This window comes from Prionailurus bengalensis, chromosome D4 (assembly GCF_016509475.1).
Source record: "Prionailurus bengalensis isolate Pbe53 chromosome D4, Fcat_Pben_1.1_paternal_pri, whole genome shotgun sequence".
NCBI lineage: Eukaryota > Metazoa > Chordata > Mammalia > Carnivora > Felidae > Prionailurus > Prionailurus bengalensis.
In genome coordinates, this window is record NC_057359.1 from 2,278,675 (window position 1) to 2,292,790 (window position 14,116).

At 48.3% G+C, this 14,116-nt stretch overlaps 1 long non-coding RNA gene and 1 pseudogene across 1 annotated transcript; both read right to left on the reverse strand.

The window, feature by feature from the left end:
• Positions 1-375: 375 nt before the first annotated feature.
• On the reverse strand, positions 376-3,212 carry LOC122475066. Its single transcript, XR_006295084.1, has 2 exons — positions 3,021-3,212; positions 376-2,515 (listed from the first exon to the last, which is right to left on the reverse strand). It is a non-coding gene; the product is annotated as an uncharacterized LOC122475066 (long non-coding RNA).
• A 7,203-nt stretch (positions 3,213-10,415) lies between these two features.
• On the reverse strand, positions 10,416-10,582 carry LOC122475534 (annotated as a pseudogene).
• Between the last annotated feature and the right edge of the window lie 3,534 nt (positions 10,583-14,116).

Consider the following 14,116-nt stretch of genomic DNA (forward strand, 5'->3'; position numbering starts at 1 on the left):
GGGCTGCCTGGCTTTGAGCCCACAATGCCACGCGCACTCAGGCCCTCAGTTTCTCCCTCTGTAGAATGGGCACCAAAATACTCACATCCGCTTCAGAGGGTAAGTCCTCAAAGCAGTGCCTGCTGCACAGTGAACGTTTGTTAAAAATGCCAACCGGTGCAGCCCCTGTGGAAACCAGTATGGAGGTTCCTCAAACCATTAAAAAGAGAGCTACCACGTGACCCAGCAATTTCACTGCTGGGTACTTACCCAGGGAAAATGAAAACACGAACTCGAAAAGATACCTGCACACCCGTGTTCACGGATGTTTCACTTACAATAACCAAGATATGGAAGCCACCTAAGTGACCTCGGCGGATGAGTGGATACGGGAAATACTTCCAGCAGAATTTTATTCAGCCATCAAAAAGAAAGAAATCTTGTCATTCGTGACAACACAGAGGTCTTGGAGACATCACGCTAAGTGAGATAAGCCAGGCAGGGGAAGACAAACACCATGTGATCTCACTTACCTGTGGGATCTAAAACACCAGCAACGATAAAACTGTGGAGTCATTGCTAGAGAGGGTATTGTAAGTCCTGGAGGGTGAACGGGGTGAGAGCTGAAACGTCAGCGATGTTCTGGTCCCAAGGCTGTCGAGCGCGATAGCACTGTGAGGACAGAGCCCCGTGACACCGCCGAGGACAATTAGATACAAAATCCGCTGTGACCCCCTGACACTCCTTGAAACTACACGTACTCCCTTCACGTAGCCAGCAGGTGCATGTCTGGTTAATGTCTAAAGGTCCTTTGTGTTCCCTACCCATGCTTGGATATCCTTTGATACTCATATCTAAGAAAATATGAAATAAAGACTGTGCAGTTTGCTGCTGCAGCTGTTTCACTGGTGGAAGCATGCCCGCACGTCCGCTCCATCCAGTATCTGAGAACTTCTTTGGTGTGCGGCCACACAAAACAAAAAGCAGACCCGTAGACACGGAGGAGCGGGGGCGGGTGGAATCAGTGAAGGGGTTGAAAGGCACAAACTTCCAGTTATGAAATGAGTAGGTCCTGGGTGTGGCAGACAGCATGGTGATTGATGGTAGTTAATAATAACTGTGCTGTACACTTGAAAGTTGCCACAAGAGGAGATCTTAAAAGTTCTCATAAAAGGGTTAATAATAAAAGTAAACCAGCAGAGGATCTTCTCAGGTTAGTCTGTGCTTTCGGGGATATGTTTCCCAGTGAAACTGAGAACGGGAGAGGTACTGGGGCCGTGGAGGGGACGAAAAGGCTCTCCTAAAGTCCCGAGGGTCCCAGGGGTCTCTAGGGTGATGGCACCCTGTGTAGACAACACCGTGGCTGTCCCGCACCCATATCTGTACATTCCCAGCTCCCATCTCCCACTTCTCCAGACATCCTGCACCTGCAGGAAAGGAGAGGAAGAGAGAGGACGAAAGGCAAACTCACGTCCCCATCAGCTTTTTCGGTCATGCTGTGGATGGGTGCTTCTGGAATGGAAGTGATTTCAGGTTCGTGACCCTCCCCAGAACCCGTGAGAATCCACATCCCAGCCCTGATTTTAGGCTGATGGCTAGTGAATCCGAACGGGATCAACCGAAGGAAACTGGACAAACATTCCTCCTCTTGTAAGCGGTTCAGATTTCCCCTGAGAGCCCTGGAATTGACTGTAAGTCTTGGCAAAGAGCATCACCCACCAGTGCGGGGCTCATAAAGTGTACAGGTCTCTGGAAGACTGGTTTCTCCAGCTGGATTTCGCAATGAGAAACACACCTCAGTAACACAGCCGGAGGCGAGGAACCAGTCCCGGATGACTGATGTGGGGAGCACAAAGGCGGCAGAAGGGACAAGATTCGGCCATGCTACTGGCCTGGCCTCGGCCCCTCCTGCCTGGCGGTGTCATTCCCGCGGACTCTGCACGCCGGGAGAGGCTAGCCCTCTGGGTCACCCTGTGCGCACTCAGGCACTCTCTCCTCTTTCCCTTTCTTCCCTTCTTTTCTTTCTTCCTTTCATCCTTTTTGGCCGAGAGGGCCAAATTCAATTGCGTGTTCTCTCTTCAAGCTTTCCATCGCAGAGATCTCCAAACACACACAACGGTAGCGGTAGGCACACAACAGTCCCCGAGGCTCTGTCACCAGCCTCCCATATCACATTGAGCCAGTTTTGTTCTCTCTGTTCCCCACTGATGGGGTTCTTGAGCAAACGGCTAAGAAAGAATTCTTGAGATGTCTTCGGTGCGAAAAGGTGGTTTTACTAAAGCACGGGGATGGGACCCGGGGGCAGAAAGAGCTGCCCTGGGGTTGTGAGGGGTGACTGATTATACACCTTTAGGTTTGTGGAGGGAGAGCGATAGAGATAAAGTAAGTTTCTAAGGAATCTGGAAGCAAGGCTTTCAGGACCTTGAGATAAAGTTATTTTCAGTCTTTAATAAAACACAAACACCAAGGGAGTAGGGCGGCCAGCAGTTGCCTGAAGAAGGTCTCGCTCTGCGTGTTTCAGGTGTCTGTCAGTGGGCTGCGGGCGGGAAGGAGATTTCATTTAAGCTACGTTTCTCTTGCTTTTGTTTCCTTCACCACCCTCTACTTTTCCTCCACCACCCAATGTTTTCCTGGAGCATTTTACAGCAAATCCCAAAATTTCACTCTTTTTTTGTAATGTTTGTTTGTTTGTTTATTTTGAGAGAGAGAAACAGAGTGCGAGCAGGGGCGGGGCAGAGAGAGAGGGAGACACAGAATCCGAAGCGGGCTCCAGGCTCCGGGCCGTCGGCACAGAGCCCAATGTGGGACTCGAACCCCACGGTGAGATCATGACCTGAGCTGAAGTTGGATGCTCAACCGACTGAACCACCCAGGTGCCCCCAAAATTTCACTCTTAAATGCGGCATTTTGTCTCTCTAAAAACTAAGCACTTAAAAAAAAAAAAAACCTATCCAAAATACATGATCACACTTTCTCTAATTAACAACAATCCCTCCATATCATCTAATATACAGTTTGTTTTAAAATCTCTCAAAAAATACCTGCCACAGTTGTTTTTGTTCCAATAGGTTCCACTCAAGGTCTCCATGGCGCATCTGGCTGTTAGTCTCTTAAGCTCTCTCAGCATATGACACTTTTGTCTGTCTTTCTCTCCCCAGGCCACATGTCCGGCCGGCTCAGGTTCCCACAGTCTAGACCTGCCCAATTGAATTGTCAAAGTTGTCAGAAGTTCAGAGATAACAGAAGTAAAGCCAGTGAATCACCTAAGTAGCAATGAGTAAAATTTATCGCGCCCACACACACAAGACGGTTTGCATGCCAGGAGCACTTAGACCAAGCACCGCGTGAGGCTTGGCGTATTGTCCTAAAAAGTGGATCATGTCGTGAGAAGGCAGGGACTGCATGTTCTTCCCAGGGATTGGCTATAATGTTAGAATGTTCCCGAATTAAAGGGAATTGGTCACCAGTTACCTCATATCAGTTTCAGGGGACAGTTTAAATTTCACTTACGATTTCCAGAGGCACCAGCAAGAAGTAACCCAGGCAAGTGAGCCTCCCTTGTCTGGCAAGACAGAAAAAAAAAAGCTAAATTGAGCTTTGCTTGTGTGACTAAATTGGTTTTGTCTGCACAGGGAATTTTCAAGTATGGTTGCCATTTGTGTTTCATTTCACCAGTGTAACTAACACATTCCTTTGCTCCCCAAGCTCCTATAAACTGGTGTTTGGATCTGGAGGCTTGTTTAGACGTGGGTTTGAACTTTTCAGCATGGATATTCTAGGATATTCTATACACGGTGCTGGCAGTTCCTCCCACACCCCTAATGTCTGGTGACCCAAGTCTGCTGGACCTGATATTGGCAGGAGGCAGGGGGAAGGTCAGGTCAGCCTGACTGCACCCCCGCCCAACGTTCCCCATCAGCCTCTTGGTTTCAGCATTGATAATTGCCAACACTCATGTGTTCATTAGTGGTTGCAAACGATGGCTGTCCATTTTGATTTTGTTGTTCTGCACTGATCAGCTGTAATTCCTCTGTTGCTACTTTCTAACCCGAAATACAGTGTGTAGAGGAAAGTATATTTGAAAGTTGTATTTTTGAAATATACATGACACTTTTCTCTTTATAAATTTTCAGAATAATCGGGAACCTACGAGGAGACCAGTAAGACTTCCGTTTTCCTGTCATCACACACACACAGCAGTTCAAGCACCTGCTTTGTTCCAATGGCGGGGTCTCCTCCAGACCGGCCCCCGGACACAGCCCCCTTGGTCTTGGCAACGTCCCTATTTTGGACCACAACACCGATGTCTCAGGATCGTCTCGTACTGTGCCTGCCTCAGAACGGCGTTCCTTCTAAGAGCCTTGGTTCCTTTCAGTAAAAAGTAGCTTTTGGTGTGTGTGCTTGTTGTGACCGTCTCGTCCTCGAGTCTAGGCTTCTTCTGTGTGTGTGGTTTTCTCTGAAAGATCATGTTGAGCTTATTATACTCTCCTTTCCAAACCAAATGTAAAATGTTAGGGTTTTTACTTAAGTCTGATTATAACGCTGTACTGCTTAGCGTTGAAAATCTTGGTCCCTAAGGAATTTTCCGTGATTATTTTTCTGCTGTCTCTTCTGCCGTCTATGTGCTTCACCATGTGGATGGTTCGAATAACAATATCAGTATTAGTATTCCAAGTAGGAAGCTAGGATGAGGGAAAAGCTTGCCACCTGCATGGCAAACAGCCACAGACATGAGAGGTACAAAGTGGCATCGGGGAGAGTTTCAACCACAGTGACAAAAGCAGGAGGAATCAGTGTAAGGAGAGTTTGCCTGCCTGTGAGATTGCTCTGAGATGGGAGGTCTGACACAGGCTCCCCCAGGAGTGTCACCGATGACACTTAGCAGTAGATGGTTGTTGGTGGCAGGGTTTTAGGGAAGAAGGGGACGGACAGAACTTTTAGCTGCCGCGGGCTTTGGGAGGTTTCACACACGGTACATTTGAGCCTCTGGATTTTTTTTTTTTTTTTGTAATATTTACTTATTTTTAGAGAAGGGGGGGGGGAGAGAGAGCATTAGTGAGGGACCAAGAGAGGGAGAGAGAGAGAATCCCAAGCAGGCTCTGCTCTGTCAGTGTAGGGCCCAACGTGGGCCTTGAACTCATGAACTGTGAGATCACGACCTGAGCCGAAATCAAGAGTTGGATGCTTAGCCAATTGAGCCCCCAGGAGCTCCTTGAGCCTCTGGATCCTAACGGCTTCTTGTAGGTCCGTGGCGCCTTCCTACGGGCTTGGACCACGGGGGCAGCATGAGAAAGTAGACGTGAAAGATGGTGTCACTTTTCCAGGTTCCCTCATTTTTCTTTGAGTTTCGTCCCTGCTTCCAAACTCAACATGACTTGTCTGGAGAGAAGAACATCCTAATGAGCCTGGCAAAAAGTCAAGCCATTTGTCCCTCTGCTTCCTGGAACCTCTCTGGAAAACGCTGCATATTTCCTTGTGGTGACGCTGTTCACCGTGTACCTGGGTCTCATGTCGGAGAAAGAGGACTTCATGCCCACAAACCCAGCTACGTTTCTATTGAACAACCCTCGACTCATTTAGCACCTGAGTTGCTAATGACATATTTTACTAAGTTTATGACTTCATAAATGCAATGATTAGCACTTAATTTCAAGCAATGCCAACTACTCTTACAGGATATTGATTCAACGTTTTAATAAAAAGCTGTTGGGGAGTGTGGACCACGGCATTAATCCCCAGATTCTCCCAAAGACGAAGGCGCAGCTCTCTGGGCCCGGCCCTGGCTGCTGCGGGGCTGGCCGGCTGCTGCGGGGCTGGCCGGCTGCTCTAGGGGAACCACTCACTGCACGTGCTCTGCCTGCAACCTCAAACACTCATGCCCTTCTCGTTAGAGCACACGGCACCTCTGCCCTGGAGGATTAGCTCCAAAGGGGGATAGGAAAAGTAGAAACATCTGCTCAGTCACAGCTAACGGGGACATGAGGGTTCTAATCCTGCCTCTGTCCCGCACGACTCCTCTGTCCCCAGCCCCCAGCCCCCTTTCCCTGATCTAGGCGGGAACAGCCGAGCTGAGCTGAACCTCAAAGCCAGAGGAGCCAGTTAAAGAGTTGGGGCCTGGGAGCTCCGAGGGGCTGGGGACCAGGGGGCCCGGGCTGCGTGAAAAGGGAGGAAGAAGGCGAAGGAAGGGGTATAGGGAGCGGGTGGAGCAGGGGTGCAGGGGTGCAGGGGGAGCAGGGGTGTGGATGCACACAGAAGCCAGGGTATGAGGTGTGCACCATGGGGTGCGGGAGAGGGCAGGTGCGCAGGGCATGGGGGGTGTAGCAGGGATTTGGGGGCGCAAGAAGGGTGCAGGGGCGTGCTGGGGAGGGGGCAGGGGAGCAAGATGCTGGGGGTGGTGGTGAAGGGACACGCAGGAGGTGCAGGGGAGCAGTGATGCGGGGAGGGTGCAGGGGCACGCAGAGGGGTGCAGGGGAGTCCTGGAGGGAGCGGCGATGGGGGAGGGGGAGCGGGAAGGGGTGCGGAGGGAGCGGATGCAGGGGCGTGGGGAAGGGCACGGAGGGGAGGGGCTCCTGAGGGCAGGGACTCAGGGCAGGCGTTTCTGTGCCCCCCTCTCCACACAGTACCTGGCTCCAAACGTGTTCGCTGAGCTGAAGCGGCTGGCTGAGGCCGGATCGTCGGGACCTTGGCGCACCTGTGGCCCCAGATCTCAGGGGCGCGCGTGCGTTCTAGGTTTCCTCCGTGACCTTGCCAACTTTGGTCAGCCGTGGAGCTCTAGTCCTTTGTGTTTCATCTTTTTCTCGTCGATAGAAATTAAAGACAGAAAAGATAGTAAACATTTTAACATTTCTTGAATTGTGGAAGCATCAAGAAGATGGAAAAGTTAGTGATTTACTCACAGTGTAGACATTTCTTTGCAAACTGGTGTCAACAATCTGCCAAAGCCTCGTTTGCTGGGAGCATGCCTGAGGGTGTAGCATTTTCTGATTTAGTGATGTATAAATATTTGTAAAAGGGAAGAACTGTGTTTTTTTTAATGTTTATTTATTTTTGAGAGAGAGAGAGAGAGAGAGACAGAGCATGAGTGGGGGAGGGGCAGAGAGAGAGGAGACACAGAACGGGAAGCAGGCTCCAGGCTCCGAGCTGTCGGCACAGAGCCCGACATGGGGCTCTGGCTCACGAACTGTGAGATCATGACCTGGGCCAAAGTCGGACACTTAACGGACTAGGCCACCCAGGTGCCCCGGGAAGAACAATTTTAAAAAGAGGCTACCTGGGACTGAAACCTACAGGGTCATCTCTCCTCCATTTTTTTCTGTACCCTTAAAACATTCCCCTTTGGAGTCTGGAGCAGGAGAAGGGGTGCTGCCCAATGTCCCACAGAAACGGCAGTTGAGGCTGGGAGAGTCATATGTTCAGGGCCCTAAGCAGACCGGTGGCTGGCCTAGTGGAAGGTGCTGGAATCTCTCTGCACCCGGATCATGGGTGGAGATGAGCCCCCACACGTGAGCGTGCCCGCTCAGCATGGTGCTCGGGAGCCCAGAGCCAAGTCACTAATCTGTGGTCTGGTTGGAGCCACATACCTGTGGTTCTGGATGAACCTGCTTCACAGGGAGACAGCCTTGTCCCAGGGCACCCAAGAAGGAAAATTTCCACAGAGGATAAGTTCACAAAGATTCCAAAACATATCAGAAGTCCAGTATTACAAAAAATAGTCACGAGGAGAGCCCGTGTCCTGGAAGTCATTCTCTTCTGTGGCCGTGTGTCCCCAACGCCCCAGCAGGGACCTGGTCACAGTGTGGACCGAAACCACCCAGGTGGTTGGCACGAGGTGGGACTCAGAGAGACACCACCAGCGTCCATGGAAGGCCGTCCGTGGCCTCCTCTATGACCCCACGTGGGGACTGGCACCGCCTGTTAATGAGGATTTCATCCAGAAAGGAGTGCCTGCAGTCCACCTGACCAAGGGACCTGGGAAGTTTCACCAGATTCATTAAACATGACCCACGGAAATGACCAGCCTTTCCCGTGTTTGCAGTGAGTTGACAGGGGATGAGGCCCCTGGAGCCCTCTGTGCTGAAATGGGCTCCCGGATCCATAAGGGAGAGAACGTCCACACGGTACCTGGTTCCCAGCCCCCGCAGCTGAGCTGGGAATACGGGAGCCTTTGGAACATGCCAGACACTCCACAGAGGACTGGGGAACCAGGATCAGAAGCCTCGTGGGAGCCAGGGCACCAGAAATGACACGCTTCTGGAACAGACCCCAACCCTCTCCCTCTGTTTGCACTAGTCCAGTGGGGGCAAAATCCCAGGGGTGGGCCGGACTGGCCACCATCAAGGCACATGCCTGCCGCTGACCAGTCTGCTGCAGGGACCCCTTGGCTTCTCAAGTGGGAGAGCAGAGCATTTCAGCTTGCAGTCCCACCGAAACATGCGCAGAGGAGGAGAGGAGTCCCCCAAATGGAAAACAGCATGCCGACAGACAGGGAGAGACTATTACCACGCAGGCAAAGCAATCCAACCCAGCCCTGTCCGTGACTCCATCCGCACGGCCATCCACGGAGCCGCCGGTCCTCGGCCAACGTCCACAACACCAATGGCGGGCTCTCCACCCTCAAGCCCCTGGCTCTGCTTGCTTGCACTGGCTGGTCTCACACCTGCCCAGGGCTTAAGGATTTCTGGTCCAAGCCCTGCTTGGGTCCCCTGCCTGGAAGGGCTGGCCAGATTGGGGCCAGATCCTGAGCAGTAGGAGAGAGGGATACCCAGGAGGGATAAGGTTGGTGGGGAGATGAGGTGGTGGCAGACAGGGAGGTGGGGCGGCCATGGGTCACGGGTGAGTGGGCCAGGGGCTACCCTCAAGGGCACGGGCTCTAACGGGGTGAGCCCCCTGGGGAGTGAGGGCTAGAGGGTGGCCTTGAAGCCAGCCGATCCTGACAGATATTTGTAAACAGAAAGTGTTATCCTGACTTCCTTATCAACTGCCACTGTTTGTTCATTCCTTATTGTACTTGACGTTGAACGTGCCTCCTTTCTTCTACAGGTTTTACTGATTAAAACCCAAATTAAACCTGCAGCCAAGGAAAACTGTGCCCACGTAGCACTTAACCAGGAAGATTTCAAGTATGGTAAACGTGCAAAGTGTCAGAAGGAAAGACCTGGGCTGAGGAGAAATGAGAAAACCATCAGAGGGAGGAACAAATATTTTTAAGGAAACGACACCTGTGTATTGTGATATGCTAAACTATCAATGACAACTGGAGTAAAGAACTGTATTATTATTTTTTAATACACTTTAGCTTTTGGAGATTTAGGATTAGATTCACAGCAGAATGGAACAGAAAGTACAGAGTACCCCCCACGCCCCTGTGCCCCTCCAGAGCCGTCCCCGCCATCAACATCACCAGCAGATGGTGCACGTGTTACCCTGCACGGATGCGTCACATCACCCGGGGTCACGGTTCACGTCAGGATCACACTTGGTGTTGTATATTCTGCGGGTTTGGCCAGATGCATGCTGGTACCCACCATTAGAGTGCAGTGGTAGTTTCAGTCCCTAAAGATGCTCAGTGCTCTCTACCTCTCCCCTCCCCCACCCCCAATCTCTGGTCTCTTTCCTGTCTCCATAGTTTTGCCTTTTCCAGAATGTCTTGTAGCTAAAATCATACAGTATGCATCTTTTCAGACTGGCTTCTTTCACTTAGTTACATGCATTAAAGTTTCCTTCGTGTCTTTTCATGGCCTGATAGCTCATCTCTTTACAGTGCTGACTAATATTCCATTGTCTGGATGGACCACAGTTCATTTATCCATCCACCTACTGACGGATGTCTTGGTTGTTTCCAAAATTTGGTGACTTTGAGCAAAGCCGCTGTAAACACTCATGTGCAGGCTTTTGCGTGGATGTAGATTTTCTAAATCCCGAGGCGCATGATTGCGGGATCCTATGGTAAGTGGACGTTTAGTTTTGTAAGAAACGAACTCTCTTCCAAAGCGGCTGCACCAATTTGCATTCCCACCAACAGCGAGAGAGAGTTCCTGTTGTTCCACATCCTCTCCAGCGGTTGGTGTTGTCGGTGTTCTGGATTTTGACCATTCTGATAGGTGTGGAGAGCTGGATTGTCTTCAGTGCTGGGATCGCAGCATCCGAGTGTGGGCGTGGTAGTGGTTGTTTTCATCTCTAATACTGTTTTTATGATTAAATACCTAGAAACATCTTCCAGTTTAGAGGAAGCACTTGTCATTATGAAACCAGGGTTGACTGGTGCAGGTCGGAGAGGGAAAATCATCCTTTTACTGCACGACAATCAGCACTCTTGTCACATGGAAATGAAACATTACAACAAAAGATGTTATATATATATATATATATATATACACACACACACACACACACACACACACAGATATATATATATATGTAAGATGTTAAGATGTTACATATTTTTAAAAACTCAAAATGCAATTTTAAGTTTTTTTCTTAAATGTTTCTCTTTCCTTTAATGCATGCATTGCCACACCCCATAAAACAATGGGAAAAAAAATCAGATTTAAACAGGAAAGAACAGAGGCTACATTCGATCTTAGCCAAAAGGCCAAGAGGCAACTGCACATATAATTCAGAGTAATGATTTTCAGTGATGTTTTAGGGAGTTACAAATATAGAAAAACAGGATGTTGTGACAAACTCATCAAGAGGTGCTAGGCGCTAACGAGAAATTCCTTTGATTCAGGGAGAGGGAGAAAGTGCCAGTGAGTTCAGGATCAGTGGCAGAGCTCTTCACTGATTCACTTACGGAGACAAGACAGGCTTCATCTTGGAAAAGAGGCTCAGGCAGGAAGCCCCTGGAGCCCTCTGGACCCCAGTTCCCTCTTCTGGAACAAAAAAGAGGGGGCTCATGATATGGTAGTCATTAACTTTGCTCCCCTGTTAGATAAATACGGACTAACTTATCTAAAACCAAGTATGACATTATTAAGGTACTTGAGACAATGAGAAATGGTCAGTCCAGCCTCAGGCTCTTGTAGAGGACACACTAGCCCTGGCCGTGGGGAAGGAGGGTGCAGCAGGCCTGGGGTCACCACACACTGTGGGCTGAAAGGAAACTAGAGACCCCTTGAGATGCCCCCTTAGGCCTCTAGCGTGCTTGCTCCAGCCTTCAGGCTTGCTTCTTAGCTCGGTGTTTCCACCATTTGGAAAGCTCCTAAAAAAGAAATATTCCAGTATTTTGACATGGTTATTTCAGAGATAGCTTGGATGCTAACATTTTTTTTTTTTTGAGAAACATTTACTTTCACGTAATCAGAACTCCATCCTGGTATTATCAATCACTTTGGAGAAATTGTGGCAAATTTGGTGCTTTTCTTACAAAACCATGCAAGCTTTGTGAAAACCTTCCTTCAATCATGATCTGCTGAAATGGTGTTTGTGAGGTCACTTCCATACAAGAAATGTAAAAAAAAGAACTAAATGAATCATGTTATCCTCCTCCATGACCCCAACCTCCCCCACAAACAATAATTGGAATTGTCTCAAAATGTCTCCACCCCTACACAATGAATTTTTGACAAAGTAATTTTATGGCGCTTGAACTTGATCAATAAATTCTGGTCAATACCATTGAAGGTGAGTTTGGCTAATATGGCGGCCACATCATTGGATCCCAAATGTCACTGGGTCAGTGGGGGCTACACACAGCTCATCTTTGTGACCACAATTGAGTCCTCAGACAAGTAAATCAAGACAAAGTCATTTACCAAAGACACATACAGAAGGTCTTTTGTTTGTTCTTGTTTTTATCTGGTAGTTTTCTGATCCTGAAGCTTCAATTTCTGAAGACATGAATTTTATCTGTTAAAAACACCCATAGATTTTAGAGCGTAAGGTAAAAGTTCTTATGTTACAACATGCAACTGGGTTTCACTACTTTTTTTAATCATGGGAGAAGCCAGGGGATTTATGAGATCTACCTAAGACATTAACCAGACTCCTCCTCTTCAGTCTCTGATGTGCACAAGAGAGATGTATAACTCCCATCTGCTTGTAATACGAATAAAAGTTTAAAACCTGAGGTTTTATTGTTACCTTAAAGAATCAAATCTTTTATTTGAAATAAGAAAACTGAAAACCAATTTAGGGAGGAAGTCTAACGTCCCCTGGAGCAAATGTGAGTTTCTTTCAGCTTAGAAATAATGATAAGCTGTGGTGTCTGAAAGGCAAACGCTTTCTTCTTTTAGAGAAAGCATGACCGTGACCACGAAGGAGTGCTTCTCAGCTCAGTCCTGCTGCCCTGCCCTGTCACCTGGAAGTCACCTCTCCTGTGACCACCACTGGTTTTCTTGAAACTTCGAGTCTGAAATTGGCTTGGAAGGTCTACAGGTGAGCACATATGTATTTTGCTTTCTTAAGAGAAATTCCCATGATCTGAGGGTGATGTTTTTGCAGGAGTCTGTGTCCTTGGCCAGATTCCCATTTCCTAGATTTTCTTATGCTGAGATGCTTAGTCCAATCTCATTAACTACTTTATTCACCCGTGACCAAAACTAGTTTAAATTCTTACCTCTCTCAGAGAGGTTCACAAATTGATGAGGGGGAAATTATTTGTTCTTTAAAAGCACTTGAGAACCTATCAGAAATGTTAGACTGGGCCACTTTTATTTATTTATTTTTTTAATGTTTATTTATTTTAGAGGGAGGGAGAGGGAGGGAGGGAGAGAGAGAGAGAGAGAGAGAGCGAGCACACAAGGAGTGGAACAGCAGAGAGAGAGAGAGGGAGACACAGAATCTGAAGCAGGCTCCAGGCTCTGAGCTGTCAGCACAGAGCCCGATGCGGGGCTCGAACCCACCAACTGAGAGATCATGACCTGAGCCAAAGTTGGATGCTTCACCGACTGAGCCACCCAGGAGCCCCAGGATTAGGCCGGTTTTAAAAATCTGTATACTGCAGAATACGATGATATGCAAAATATTGGAAGAGATAGTCAAACAAGTTGGGAGAGACTGGGTTACGATGAGATTAAAGGACATTTTAATCTCAGAAATTCTCAGACTCTTCCTTTGCCTGCCTCACAACCCAACATCCTCATTCTCAGCCATCAGGTATATACAGTGGGAATTTGAATGTTCATCCGAAAACCAGAAGATGAAAACATAATGGCCCCAAATCACCAAAGCTATCACAGATCTTCCCACATCCATGTAGGAGCAGTTCTGTAATAAAGACCATAACAATGGATGGCACAAATTATTAATGAATTAGGAAAAGGAAAATGACATAAGTCTTCAGAATGAAACAGTTATGTCCTTAGCCACTACATGGTGAGATTTCCAAAATACCAAGACTGAAGGGTGGTGTGCATAGCACCCCCTGGTGAGGAGACATTGCACCAAGGCTTTATGGAGAGAGAGTAGACTGGACAGACATTTGGGAACAGAGCACACCAGGCTGTGGAAATAGCTGTGGCGTTGCCCCACGTGGGACCTCACTTGGCACAATTGAGGATGTGTGAAAATTGTCTAAGTATAATGAAGGCGATGTTTCAGATCAGTGCAGAGAGGATGAACAGTCCAATGAGTGGTTTTGGAACAAATGAGTATCTCTTTGGAAAATATACATAATCTTATATTCCTAGTACGTACACACACACACACACACACACACACACACACCATAAATTCTGGATAAATTAGGGAACTAAATGTAGTGACTTCCAGTTAGAGATAGTGGTGATTGATTCAAGCACCTCCATTTATAGTCTCTCCTTCCCCTGACCGCAGTAAAACTACGTGAAAGGATTTTTGAAAACATAAACCCACAAAGAGAAAAGGAAAAGAGACAGCAACAGATTTTCAGAAGCTAGAAAGCAGGGATGAGTAGAAACTGACTAAGCAGAACATGGAGAGCCAAATCATGAGCCAGCAGTGGGGAGGTCCAGGAGAAAAGGCAGCAAAAAATCCTCAAAGCCTCAGAAATTGGGAGCATCCGGGCCCTCAGGAGGAAAGACAGTGGGCTATGAATTAGAAGATCATTTAAAATCTGCGTAAGGAGCAGTGGACACTCATCTTATTCACCGTTCCTCACAGATGGGGACTCCTCCTCCCCCTAACAGAAAGCTGGAGATTTGTTCCTTGGAGAGGCCAA